The sequence below is a fragment of the Bactrocera dorsalis genome, chromosome 1 (assembly GCF_023373825.1).
Source record: "Bactrocera dorsalis isolate Fly_Bdor chromosome 1, ASM2337382v1, whole genome shotgun sequence".
Classification (NCBI taxonomy): Eukaryota; Metazoa; Arthropoda; class Insecta; order Diptera; family Tephritidae; genus Bactrocera; species Bactrocera dorsalis.
Window position 1 is genome coordinate 28629942 of NC_064303.1, and position 15293 is coordinate 28645234.

Genomic DNA, 15293 nt, shown 5'->3' on the forward strand with positions numbered 1-15293 from the left:
ATCAAGGTAAAGGTATAAATAACGTCACTTTGCGTTTAAGTTTAATTTTTTTTCATCAGGAGAACTCAATTAAGAAGTGTCCCGAATTTCAAGTCCCTAGGTCCAAAAATAAAAATTTTGGGAGGTGGGTGTGGCAGTGGGCGGTTTTCCAAGATTTTTTCAAAATTTCTTAATTTAGTCCAGAGAAGTGTTTCTGCAAAGTTTCATTGTTGTACGACCACTCCTTCTATTTTTTTCCAAGAAATGTATGGAGCGGTGCCACTGTGCGTCGGTAGTGACTCGCCTGAGGATCCAAGAGCTTGGTTCGGCTGGTCTCATGCAGAAGCAAAGCCACTAATATTTAATGATGGTCCAGCTAAAGCTTTCTTGGAATGAAAATTTGTATTAAATCTAATTAGTAATTAAAAAGGTCTTATGAAGCTTTACGAATAATTTAGTTGTTTTTGATAGCTTAAATGGCGTCAAAAACATATACATATGTAAATACCTTTCTGGGAACAAAATTGTGTTGCTCGCCGTTTATCGTATCCAACACGTTTCTAGATGACATTTAGATACCAAAGTCCTGGGAGAGTTAGGATGTTTGATACTAGAGTTAAAATGTATATAAAGGCTGACACGAAAGCCTTAAGGACTTAAAAATGATGTACAGAACAATTTCGAAATACTTTTCAACCGTATTCTGAAGTTATCACCCAACTGAGTTTGAATTATTTGGGAATTTGTGAAGATTTTCAGAGCTTTTATTAATTCTCAACAGATAAATTGTGCCATAAAGAAGCCAAACTACGACATTCAGTCTTCGTCGAATATATTTACCTTTCCCTGAATAAAGAAGATAGCTATGAAATTTATCTGAATAAAGAAGGCACGAATAAAACAAGAAATTAAAAAAAAGATATAAAGATTCCGTTAAAATTAAACACACACACTTAAATGTAAATGCGTAAATATAAATAAACACGTATACATGAAGACGAACAGACTTTATAGTGAGAGATATTTTGTTTAAATAAATATATAAGATAATACACAAAGCTATGTGGTAACCACACACCCAGTAGGAAAGTAGAAGTATTTTAATGACTTTTCGAGCACGTACAATGGTCTGAAAGCAAAGCCTGAACTAAGTAAAAAATTTCCAAATTATGCCTAATTATTTATCAACTGATGAAAGCTCTGCAACTCGGACCGACGTATAGAACGACTTGGCCAGTTTACGTCGAGATTTTAAATTGAAAGTGTGAAGTGTAGCTTGAGTAAGAACTGAGGCTACTCAACCTTCCCAAGTGACATAACTTCGCTCTATGCGGTCTTGAAAAGTTCCAAGCAGATACGAATTTTGTTTAACGATGAGGCCCAATTCAAATAGAAATTGCGGTACTCTAAAACGTGGAGTATTGAGATGGGATTCTGATACTTTCGATGTCTTCGATAATGATCAAAGTAGGTACGATCAAAATAAAGTACTCCTATCCCTTGTTTGGTTACCTGGTCACAGCGGCACAGCCGTAAAAAGTAAAGCACCTATACCTCAATATCATTACATTGTGAAGGATTTCGTACTTTGCTGCTTTCTTGTGTTCTGAAGTTGAAACTATTACCTCTCATTAGTTTGACAAGCACTGGTCAACAATCAGAACTTATGCGACTGCAAGATCTTTCCAGAGTCTAAAGAAGTTCTCCGAACTACTTTATTTTAGCAAAGTTCGTCTCACCCAAGTTGTGGGTGTTCTGACTGGGCACTGTATCTACCAGGCGGAGCAGTTTGCTCCAATTTACTCATTGGTTTTGCCCCTTTGGGGAGATTTGTAGAGACTGTGGTTAACCTGTGTGGCAGGTAGAATTGAAAATTCAGATCAGAGTGGAGTCGCACAGCGGCCGGGTGCCGGACCCATAGCACGGCAGAGGTTTTAGGCCTCGAACCCCATCAAGGGTAAAAAGGTGTGCATTCCACTTGACCAATTGGAACCAAATAATACTTGCAAAAAGCAGGTAATGTTTGGGGCGCTGATTAACGCATTATTTTGATCGCTATGCTTTTAAGCACCGTGGCGTAAGACCGTCGTGGTCGGTACTTAAGTTAAAACATAACGACTGTTGTAGGACACTGTGTAGTTTTTAGCAGCAGCGACTAAACAGCTTGCTGGTAGGCAAACTACAGTCCTGCAGTTTTTTGTGACCTTATGAGTGGAGAGCTTAATACCTTGCTCTCCTCCTAAGTCATTCCATCCTACCCAGTCGGCTCTTTCGTAAGTTTCTTTGTGCATCGTTTTTAGCGTCATTTGAAGGGTTGGTGATTCTTATTTAGGTGTGGTGAGTATCTTATCACATAAGCGTTCACAGTTATGCAGTGAGATCCGGTGCTACCTTTGGTGTGTGGATCAACCTTTTGGCCTGAACTTACCTAACCTTACTTTCTATTGTGAATCAAAAAGTGTTTTGGAGAGTATACACTCAAACATTTTTTTCTTCTCTGCAAAGTATGCTTTGTCATTCACTTTTCCTGCCGGGTATGCGTTCACACACATAGGCATTTATGTATGTAAAACTATTTAATTCATAATTTTTATTTATGCTATGCTCAACACATATGTTTTTAGACAACTTAACTGCTATGAATTAATTTATAACATTTTAACTCATTGAATTTTAATAATTAACTTTATCAGTTGTGCTTAAGCGAGCGCTTTTGTTTTGTTTATTTGTTGTATTTGCTTTTTATTGCGTTTAATTTGCGACGCTTTATTCTTTTACAATAACAAAAAAAAAAACTTTTTAATAGAAATGTAAGCGTAAAAGAGCCGTTAATTAATGAACACACACAGCTTTATTGCAATATTATTTATTATTTATTTTTGTTCTTGTAATGTGCGAGCGTGTAAAACACTATGCGGTGTTAAGCTTTTTTATTATAGTTGTAAGTATGCATGTGTGTGTGTGTGTGAAAAATTACGCTGAGCTTATTATGGCTTGGCTTTACAAAAAAGCGTGTGGGCGCATAAGCACATACATAGATATTTACAGTTATTTTATTGCCTGCCATTTTAAGCTTAAAATCAAATAATTTTACTGTTTGCCATTGAAAAGCAGCGGCCAGTGCAATTCGGTTAAGCTTTAGCATTTATTTGAAGTATTAAAAAAAAACTCATTTTAGTTTTTTGCTTTATTTGCTCATTCCTGTAAGTTAATTATGATTATTGTGTGAAAATTAGTTTGCGGTTTGAAACTAAACGCAAATGTGGTTTGGAAAAATTTTATAGAATTTTTTAAATAAAACAAATCAATAGCAGAAAACCAAAATTAAAGCCAACTGAATGTTTTCATTGCGGTAATTAATTAAATTTATGAAATTAGATGAAGTGTATTTGCTCGAAACACTGAATATTTTTTGTATTTTTACCAAAATTTTAAGTTATTTTTTAACTATTGTGGAATTAGTACACGAAGACATTCATAAATATTTGTTAGCAAAAGCGTTTTTTTATCGAAGAGTTCATCAAAATTTTGTTGCGAGAGTTTGACCAACTTTGTTCTGAAATATTCGAAAAGTCTGAAATGTGACAACAATTTAAGAACACTTAAAGACACTACAGCCAGTATCGTCCTGAGTTGTCACTCGATCTGTAGGAGGCAAGATATACTGAGGACTCCATAAGCGTATGCAAACTTCCTAGAATCGTGAAATGCGGGAAATCCTATCACATACAGCAAACCTGAGGAAGACCAAACTATAAAACAGGAGCGGGATTCTGGCGATCATATCCCTCTAACGAAAGTGATTTTCTGGACTGTGTGTGGCTTGATTCTGCTTCCGTTTTGAGGTATGTTTAGTATCTATCGATTCTACTTTTTTGATCTTCTGAATCATGCCTGTACGCATAGCTCGCTTTTTTAATTACTTTGCTTATCAAGAGAAGTCTAATATACTTAGTTATATGCTACACATATTGTTCAAGATGCCGTAAATTTTAAGGATAGATTGAAAAAGGACTAACTCGAGTTATTATTAGAGATAACTCATTTGCTTTATATAGTTTGGTGGTCAACAAAAATCCTTCGTTGAACTCTATGCGATTGTGTCGACTGGTAATAGATGCATAGACGATGGTAAGATCAGACAGATAACAATTTGCCCCTGTTGCAGTTGGAAGTTACCTAGTTCCCTAGCTAGTAGGTTCTGAATTTATAGGTGGCTGTTCATTGCTCCGCAATAGCACAGCATTGAAATAGGTAGCTTTCCTATGGTAGTTATGGTTAGGGGTACAATAAAAGGCTGGATGAAGTTGTCATGCGACCCGTGTCCAGGATTAATATGGTTGTGGATGCTCAAAATCCCAAGTTTCAAACGAAGCTTTTGGCTACCTGGAACACTCCGTTGTAAGATAACCTTACCAACGTGGCGTGGGTTTGGAATATGAACCAAAGAAATAACAACAATAATAATGACATATTAAAAGCGTATGGCTCTCCTGGAAAAAAACCGGAGGAAACTGGCTTCTCAGCGAAGAAGGTTAGCAACGCGCTTGAACGTAGCCAGCACAAAGACAGGAGCTAAACTTAGTATGCTTGCAAGGGCTGGTAATAACTCTGCAGCTGAAGCTAAGCCTAGTTCTAGGAAGGCAGCAACACCAGCGGCAGCCGGAACCAAACCTTGTAGCCAAAGTATGGCTACAAAGAAGGCAGGGAAAGGAGATGTCAAAAGTGTAGTGTATCAGTGTGTGCGCCAAAGAAGGTCGATAACCAAAGAAAAGCAAGGTATGGGAAAAAGCGTCGTGCTGCATACCTGATCATTATGATAAGTTAGTTTTTGGAGAAACCCGGATTGATAGTAAGTTGTAAAGCTACTCGATTCAGTAAAATTGCTTTTCTGTGATTTTTTTCTCTTTTAGAAACTTAGAAATGAAAATAATAGATGTGTAGCTATTAAAAATTTAAAAAAAATAAGCAATTTTAGAACGAGAAATTGCTTTAAAAAAATATTCCCAAAAAGTTTCAAATAGCATCGAAACTGGTTTTTTTTAACCATTTATTTTCAAAATAGCAAATCAACTACAACAACGCATCATGCCATTAATTTTCCAAAAGCCAATATAATATTACAGCTACTGCAATTTTTGTGCACAGCTACACCAATTACTTACACATCCCTCAGCCCTCATTTCGACTACGCATGGCAACCATGTCACTTCCGGTTGCCCGGTTTCAATTAGTGCTGCCAGGCAACCCTTTTTGACTGCGTATTCCAAATATGTGGCGGACACTCCACATTTTTAGCCATTTGTATAACCATTTTGTTGTTGTCTTTGTCTTTTTTTTTTTTGATTTTCAAATAATAATTCATTTCGCAGTTTTGGCATTTTTCGTTAAAATTTCTATTATTTTCTTTTAGGTGTGTGCAATATATTTCGCATTTTTGAAAATATTTCTGACACATATATTCCAAACAAACATATATCTTGATATATATGTCTGTATGTAATAATAATCTGTTACTTTTAAATGCTTTTCCATGTTGTCTCTATTGTGTATTTTTGTTGCCTTCTTGTTTTCATTGTTGGCTTTGTGTTCATTGGCACGCATTCCTTTGCAAATTTATGGCCTTTCAATTTAGTGCCGATGGAGAAATAACAATAAACAAACGGAAAACAAATCAACCGCAAAACACATTTTTCATTCATGTAATAACGGCATTTTCATACATATGCCAACAATGAAACATTTATACATATGTTAATATGTATGAAGGTATAAGCGTGTACAGCGATATCCTCGTAACAAAATCGCCATTATTTACTGCCAAGTTTATTTGTTAAAAATGTTGCTTTATTGTCTTTTTTTGTTGTTGTATGGCTGCTCTCACCTGGTGAATAATTTCTTTTTGCTTGTGTAGCCACTAACTATCAGATCGGTCATATATTTCTCTGTTTCCGTTCAAATTAATTGGCTTCAGTCGGCGCGGAAGTCATTGTTTTTTTCCCGAAAAAAGAAGAAGTGGAAGAAAAGAAGAATAATGGATAATGAAAGGAATATTAATGGGAACAAAGAATCGTGTACCATAATCTAGGTGATAAGGATTCGGATTTGAATTACTTTCTTGTTCTTCCTTACCGCTTTCTTAGAAAGCCAAAAACTCGTAACGCGTAGATCACTGATAATTTTGTGTTCGGTTATACTCGTACATATCCATCAAGGTTTACCATAAATGCGGTTATCTACGGTTAAAGTATTCCATGATGTGCTAGAACGTAGTAGACCTCAAAAGCATAAAGAATTTTAAGTCAGTCTTTTAGTCAAAAAACCATCGAAAAAATATAAAGAGGTTAGGCAAACAAATTTTAGTTTTAAGCTGTCCAAGTAAGGTTTGAAGTTAGCGTGCCGGAAGGACTTCACTAACTGTGGTTAATACATCATCATCATCTTTTGGCTATACAGCTCCTTGTGAGCTTTGACCTGCTGCACAAGTGTCCTCCAAACATCGGGTTAATTTGCGTTTTCTTTATAAGTTTGTATATCTTTATAGCGATATCTCATTTTTTACTGAACTCATCGCTTGCTTGGATGGACGGTCGACAAACAGTGTTCCAAATTTGAAATCGACATTCCGATCATTCGTGTATACACAATTCTCTTTGCCATTCTCAGTGACGGTCTAACTAAAGCAACTAAAAGTCCTCCCCAGCGTTCAGTTAAGGCGGATAATAGGATTTTATAAAGGTCACTTCTAGCTAAGGTATTATCTGTACAGGTTAGGATACTGATTCCCAGATACATGCCTGATATGTGTACACCTTGAACGATCGCAATCGCAAAAAGAAGCAGTCAAATGAAACTATGTGATAACAGTTGTTGGCACTTAAGTCCATAGTGAACTTTTTAGTAGCATTTTTCCGAAATACCGCCATACAAATCTAAGCTGCATGAAGGTTCCCAGAACTTTAAGAAAGTGACCAGAAAATGCCTCACCGAAATTGAGCGCAGTTTCAGCCGCCTTTTTCGGCAGGATTTACTTCGTACTTTTTACGAAAATAGCATACATATGTATAACTCTATATCTAACGGGTGATTTTTTTGAGGTATTAGGTTTAGGTGTTACAAGATAATCTATAAAGACATTCATTATTCAATATAAATCAAGCTTGAATACCCTTGTTAAGTGTTACTCAAAATCTCTGCAGAGTACTTATTCCCTGCTACAGGATAGCGTATAAAATCTTGCGAACTGCGGTCAGTTACGACTAACATCTAAAAGAACCCCTGATCCGAAGCGACTTAAAATTTTTGAGTAGAAATCGATTTCAAATCTCTTCACATATTTATGTATGTATATCTCTGATGATTTTATAAAAAAATTTAAAGCTAAAACCATCGTCATATCTATATATGGTACACGATTACGTCCGAATGAGCAGCCACATGTTTCGGCCATTTTATGTTTTGCGAAGAATTATGGCGCTGACCTCTTTCAAAACAACTGCAATCTGACGCGAATATTCACTGCCTTCGCTGCGCATATTTGTTGTTGCTGTTGCATGTTATTGTTTTCGTTTTAACATTTTTGATTTACGCACATTTACGCCGAACTGTTCAAATTAACGTCAATTACTTTTGTTGCGTTCAACGGAGCAAAAGACCGACCAAATGTGAATGAACCGTTGCCATGACGGTTGAATTCTCGCTGTTGCTGTAGTTGTTGTCGATTTGCGAAATTGAATTAAATGAGGCATTTGTTTTGAATTTTCCAGCATATGCTGACAGCAAGCATAACAAATGCTTCGAGCAAGCGGAAAGCTGAGTAACGATGAAATGAATGGCGAACCATTTAGAATGGCAATAAATTTGGTCAATAATGAAATGGAGAGGAAAGCAATGATATTGAGAAATTAAAAATGGAATATAAATAGTGAAAATAAAAATATTAAATGTTTTAAAATTACAGAAAAATGTCAAAAAATGTGTTAAAAATATTACTTATAAAAAGGAACAAATAAAAATTGTAAAATTAAACAAATACTTAAAATCAAATATTTATTTAAAAATTATATATATTACACATATGGGGATTATATCAAGTATTGGCCCTATTTTACCCATTTACTGTAGAAGTTTATACCGATATAGGAGTATAGCTACATATATGAACACCCATTAACCGATATTTTATAAGAAAAGAAAGCCATAGACACTGAAGCCAAAATATTCGGTATGTAGCTGGTTTTGACATTTTGAAGATATCATTTGTTCAAAGTTCTATGAACGTATTCCAATATCAATGGAGGAAGGAGCCGTGTGCAGAAGTTGACGTAAGTGAGAAAAGTTCTCTGAGCGACATTCACTTGGGAGTGGCCAGAAACGATTTATTTACATATGGCTCAAGCAGTTTACGACTTCCGGTCTTAGCCTCTTATCCTCTAGGTAGCCAAAAAACATCTATTTGAAAGCGAGCCCACGAGAGAAGGTGATACTGCGGACTGAGTAGGCTATTGAGAAGTTAAATCCTCTCTCGATGAACAAAGACTAAATTTTATAAATTACGAGTTGTTAAGGGAAAGGATCTGCGGAAGATTATGCGCATTGGCAACGGTGAATACCATTCGATGGAACGATGAGCTGTATGAGAAATCCGACGATATTGACGTAGTTCAGTGAATTAAAAGACAGCGGCTACGCTGGCTAAGTCATGTCGTCCGAACAGATGAAAACACTCTAGTTCTGAGAGTATTCGACGCAGTACCCGCCAGGGGAGGAAGGGGAAGACCTCCATTCCTTTGGAAAGACCGGGTGAAAAAGACCGACCTGTCTAAACTGGGCATCTTCAAGTTCAATTGGCGCCAAACAGCGAAAAGCAAGAACGACTGGCGTGCTGTTATAAACTCGGCTATCACCGGATAAAGTGGAATGATCAGACAGAGCTTAAAATTGTGATATATGTGAAAAAGCGTGGCTGTATTACAATTTCATTTACTTTCTCCGCATATTTTTAATTTGTAAGATTCGCAGAGTGCAGCAAATTGTCGCATCCAGCGTTAATTGAATGGTAGCCATGGTGGCAGCACTCTTATCTAACTACTCAACCGACCACTGCAGTGTCTTTCAAGTGCAGGTAGCCATCAATGCAGTTGCCATGCTGGCCTCAAGCTCGCTGATAGTGTGCTCAAGACTTGTTAAGGAGTGTTTGACATTTTTATCAATAGTATTAAGCTACTTTGCTATCCGATTTGCTTGTATACCGGGTCAGATAGAAATCTCTGACTACACTACATGCCCAATGAGCTTGCTAGAGAAGGTTCTTGCGCTATAGCGTTGAAGCTATGAACCTTCCGTGAGCCATGTAAGCGCTGGTCAATAAGCAAAAGGGCTGCGAGATCCTCATGGGTTCATTTATTTATTATTTTTACGACTTTTACTTAATAAAACAAAGCGTTATTTTGAATATGTAAAGTAATATATTTAAAAAAAATTATGTTTGAGTAAAAAAATAAACTTTAGTAAAAAAAAATATTTTTGAATGAAAGAATATTAATAAAAACAGTTTTTGTGACTTTTTATGAAAGAAATTATAAAAAAAAATTAAAAAAAAAAAAAAATTTTTGGAATATAAAAATATTTTTCAGTAAAAAAAACAGATTTTGGTTTTCAGTAAAAAAAATATATTTTTTTTATGATAATAAGAAAAAATATTTCTTTTTTATAATAATAAATTTTGATTTCAAATATATTCTTGAGTGCAAAAAGTACAAGAAATAAGTTTCGATTATATTTTTGAAAAAAAAAAAAAAAAAATTTGAATAAAATTAATTTTTGAGTAAAAAAATAACTTATATTTTTTTAAATAAATATAAATTTTGAATAAAAAAAATATTTTGTTATTTTTGTTTTCTACAAACAACATAACTTTTTTTTATATAATGGGATATATTTGAATAAAACAGTTATAAATTTAATAAACAAAAAAAATTGTTAAGCAAAGCGTTATTTAGAATATGTAAAACTAATATTTTGTTAAAAAATTATTTTTGAGTAAAAAAAATAAACTTTAATGAAAAAAAATATATATTGAATAATAAATATTTCGAATAAAAAATATTTTTGAAGACAAAAATAGTTTTGAAGATAAAAAAATATTTTTTGAAAAAGACATTTTGAGTAAAAATAATAAGTTTCAGTGGAAGTAAAAAATATTTTTTAGTATAAATATAAATATTAGTAAGAAAAAAATTTAGTTGAAAATTTATTTTGAATCATAATTGTTAGAAAATCCATAAAAATAATGAATTTAATGTTTTTCTATTTTTCAAAATTGTGTTCTAGTGTCTTTTGAATAATTTAAAAATCAAATTTGAGCGAGTGAATAAAGTTTTCTGGTTTTAAAGTGACTTATGTGATTTTCTATTTATTTATAATTTGCATTTTTAGCATTTATTATTTTTATATTTACTTTAACATTAATTCAGCTCACTAGCAAACAGATTTTTGGGTTTGCTTAAAAACACCTTGCAGTTAAAACTTAACGTTCAGTAGCACATAGAAAACATTAACGAGTAATCCTTGTGAAAAAATGTGTGAAATCTGCGCTTTTAAAAAACAAAATGGAAATTCAAAAATAACGTTTGCGCTGAGAACTTAACATTAGTGTAGATAAAAGTAGGTGTACTTTAAGAAGAAAGCTGCGTTGAAACCAGTAGAGTCGCTTTTCATTTTTTCAATATCTCTTTTTCAATAGTTTTTTTCAAATAATCATTTTTTTCTTTACCATAAAGAACAACACAAAAAGTAGTAAAGATTTTTTGTACGGGTACATGTCACTTACCAAATTTAACCACGCATTTGTGGTCAGAATCTGATTCTTTTCGTCCTATAAAAAATTTTAGATGCATTAATATTTTCAAACTTATTTTCTTGCAAATTCTTAAAATCAAAATATTTTAGTTTTTTTTTAAATGCAAAATTTCGTTAACAAATTGCCGTTTATCTTTGGCCATTTGTCCATAAGTTGGATTTTCCATATTCGTGTTTGCTGTGAAAATCTTTTCTTTTTTCTGATAAAATTAATTTCTTTTGTTTTTTATTTGTAGAAATAATTAGTTTTCAAATTAAAAGCTGTTGTTGTTTTAGTGTTGGTGTGAAATTTTGGATTATCAAACACTTACCACATCAATAATTTGTTGCAGCGTTAAACCGAATTTGACTTCCAGCGGTTCCGATTCGTTCGATACGGGTCGCTCCAGTGTGTTATAGGTGGATAGTAGGTGGTTAAGTAAACGTTTTTCGTGTGGTCCTTGGCAGCTTTCTGTAAGATAATAGAAAGAGAAAATTATGCATTAAGTAGAAAAAATAGTTGTATATTTTGGTGGTAAGATTTCCTTTGTGAGTTACATTCATATGTGATTTCATTCCGTAATAAAATCAACTTCCAATTCTCTACTGGTTTATGTAATAATATTTATAAATTATGTCAACAGTTTTTACAAACAATAAACATATTTTTTTTATGGATCTAAAAAATTAGGTATGGTCAAAAAACTTTATATTTTTGTAAACTCTTAAAAAAGGTTTCTGGCTTGGTTTAATTATTTCCGGTTAGACATAATGTTGAACCAGGAATAGCTGGATAATATATTGATCGATCCACATACAATTTCCCTCGCTTGGTTTGACAACTCAAACAGTGAAGTGAAAGAAGCAAAGCATATTTTAGAATGAACGCTTTGCTTTCTATGGTTCACTCTAATACACATGATGACTTTTACTTGGAAGAGCGTACACAAATTAGAGTTGCTTAACATTGTCTTTGCTTTGCCGTATTAAACCTTAATGTGAACGAATTCATACAAAAGCCCTTATCAAACTTATTTTGCTCTCGCGTTTATTTCTATTCCCACCAGCTCCGTGGGATATCCAAAACTGTGAGCTCCCAAGTATTTAAACCTTGATCTTGCAAACACGAGACAATTCAGAAGTAGTGCAGAGATGTGTCCACCTCGACTTCCTCCATCCATGGACGTCGATAAGCCAATGGCCTGTTAGAATTTCTCACAACTAAGGAGAGGCAAACCTTACAGAGAGCAAAGAGCTCACTGGATCTTTCACTATCGATCTAGGGCCAAAACAATCTTGCGACAGTGCATGAAACGATTGTAGACCAGCAGTGGCCAAGCTTTCGCGTAGACCAGCTATGCGGTAGTAAAATAACGGGTGATTTTTTTGAGGTTAGGATTTTCATGCATTAGTATTTGACAGATCACGTGGGATTTCAGACATGGTGTCAAAGAGAAAGATGCTCAGTATGCTTTGACATTTCATCATGAATAGACTTACTAACGAGCAACGCTTGCAAATCATTGAATTTTATTACCAAAATCAGTGTTCGGTTCGAAATGTTCGAAATCGACAAATTTTGTTCAGCGATGAGGCTCATTTCTGGTTGAATGGCTACGTAAATAAGCAAAATTGCCGCATTTGGGGTGAAGAGCAACCAGAAGCCGTTCAAGAACTGCCCATGCATCCCGAAAAATGCACTGTTTGGTGTGGTTTGTACGCTGGTGGAATCATTGGACCGTATTTTTCAAAGATGCTGTTGGACGCAACGTTACGGTGAATGGCGATCGCCATCGTTCGATGCTAACAAACTTTTTGTTGCCAAAAATGGAAGAACTGAACTTGGTTGACATGTGGTTTCAACAAGATGGCGCTACATGCCACACAGCTCGCGATTCTATGGCCATTTTGAGGGAAAACTTCGGACAACAATTCATCTCAAGAAATGGACCCGTAAGTTGGCCACCAAGATCATGCGATTTAACGCCTTTAGACTATTTTTTGTGGGGCTACGTCAAGTCTAAAGTCTACAGAAATAAGCCAGCAACTATTCCAGCTTTGGAAGACAACATTTCCGAAGAAATTCGGGCTATTCCGGCCGAAATGCTCGAAAAAGTTGCCCAAAATTGGACTTTCCGAATGGACCACCTAAGACGCAGCCGCGGTCAACATTTAAATGAAATTATCTTCAAAAAGTAAATGTCATGAACCAATCTAACGTTTCAAATAAAGAACCGATGAGATTTTGCAAATTTTATGCGTTTTTTTTTTAAAAAAAGTTATCAAGCTCTTAAAAAATCACCCTTTACGTGAGGAGAGGAGAGCACCGATCCATCTCCAATCTACTGATAGCGGCCTGGGCTGCTGTTCCTTGTCAGCTCAAAGGTTTCACAGTCCCTTGCGATATCGCTGTGGCCCGTCACAAAGTAAAAGTGATAGAAATAAGAGAATGCGAGTATGAAAGGAACAGAAATAAAACAAACATCTGTTGCTATTATTCTCTAAAAAATCTTCAGTATATTCGTTCTGATTCTGGCGCTTTTCAAAGAAGAAGAAATGAATTATTTATGGTATTTTCTGTACGGTATGGTACAATTAGAAGAGAATTTTATATAATTCCATCATAAATACAGAGAAAGTGCGAAATATTAACAAAATGTGAAAACATTTTCTAACCTTGCTCATTACACAAATTTCTCATTAAAATTCTCAGTCTTACAGTTTAATATTAAAAAGCTTTCTTCTATAATGTTTAGATTGAACTTAAAAATCTTATTTGTTCTCAGTTATTTACGTTTTACAAATACACTGAACCTTGGCAAAGTCTTACTTTTTAATTGCTTCATAATAGATGTCTAGGTGAGCGTCATACAAATTAGTTTTGGCATCTCAAGCGGTGCCCCTCATGCAAAAATGCTGCCAGTAAAGAGCCTGTGCATATGTTAAACTGCGATGAAATTTTCATTACTGTAAAATTAGTTTTGCTCTGATACTCGTCTAATTAGACAATGGCACAAGGTCAAGCAAAGTCATTATTTCCAGAGCAAGGTCCAAACGCAATTATTGTCGAAGCTTTCTTTTCTAATGCCTGCTCCGTTGTTTGAGTAAGCACCACTTGAAAACGTGTCCAATTATTTTTCATTATTTCACAAAAACACTGCATACGAAAAATAAAATAAATAATTGTATTTTCTGAGAGAAACTAAATAATTGGAAAATTTGCAAGACACTTCAACTGGGAAATGCCAAAACTAAAAGTTCGCTCAAACAAACAAACAAACTGCAAGCATACATACACACGCCCATAAATCATGCTTCGAAACATCATAAATTGAGTAAAACAGTTAGACAAATGACAAAAACAATAATAGTAACTAATAAGCAACACAACGCAAATGCTAAACAAATAAAGTAAGTAAAAAAATTGAAACAACAATAAAAATGCTTTGTAGTAGTGACACAAGGCAACGAGAGTGGAATTATGAAATTGTTACAGTACCAGTCAGCAAATGGATAGTGAAGCATTTTTCAGAAAGCGCAAAATACAAAACTCATCATCCAACTTTAGTTATTATAATTTGGCAGCTAATGCAACGCTGCGCTAATTGCCAACTGGACATAAGTCTAATTATGTGCAAATATGTTTTAAATGAGTTTGAAAGTGACGAACGTAATGGCAGAGGATGCTACAAGCAGCGTCGAAGTTTCAATGAAAAATGGCATAATTTGTTGCGTCATTTTAGCTCAACGGAAAGCCAATTGTTTGAAAAGCGCCATATTCTGAGACAAATCTTTCATCTAAAGTTCCAAATGTTTTCAGCTCTTTTCGAAAAAAAAAATTGAAATATCTTCACAAGTTAAACATTTCAATAAAAATATTTTAGTCTTATGCTTCTACTGAGCAAAAGACATTTTCTAACAAGAAGTATTATGGGCGGATACAATGAAATATTTAGGGCTCATCATAGATGGAAGTGTTCTATGGAGTCTTTATGTGGCAAAGGACTCTAGAATAAATATAGTTTAAAAAAACTAAAAAACACGCTTTTAAAGCATATCAAACCAAAAAGTGAAAAATAATTTTTTGTATAAACTAACAATAATAATGAAGGAAAAATTCCTGTATTATTGTGAGAAAAGCGTGGCATGCTCGATATATGAAAAATATGTCACAAAGCACCCCACGCTTTTCTCACAATAATACAGGAATTTTTCCTTCATTATTATTGTTAGTTTATACAAAAAATTATTTTTCACTTTTTGGTTTGATATGCTTTAAAAGCGTGTTTTTTAGTTTTTTTAAACTATATTTATTTTTAATTTTTTAGTTTGATGTGAGAAACCCCAAAACTTGTTAAAATATGAACTATGACATGTAGTATTGGTTAAGTAAATCGATACTTAGGCAGTATTTAATATCTACTCGTAACCTTTCATTGACTAATTTTTACATTATTTGCGACCAAATTCTATTG

General features: G+C 34.2%; 2 protein-coding genes across 2 annotated transcripts in view; both read right to left on the reverse strand.

Annotated features, from left to right (window-relative positions):
• The window catches only part of LOC105223711 (acetylcholine receptor subunit alpha-type acr-16), a 214139-nt gene extending 203009 nt beyond the window's left edge, over positions 1–11130 (reverse strand). The window contains exon 1 of the mRNA XM_019989397.3: positions 10811–11130. The gene's annotated coding sequence lies outside the window, so the exon portion shown is untranslated. The remainder of the gene's footprint in view (positions 1–10810) is intronic.
• LOC125778450 (craniofacial development protein 2-like) overlaps positions 1–15293 on the reverse strand; it is a 372304-nt gene that overhangs the window by 248230 nt on the left and 108781 nt on the right. The gene's annotated exons all lie outside the window — the stretch shown is intronic.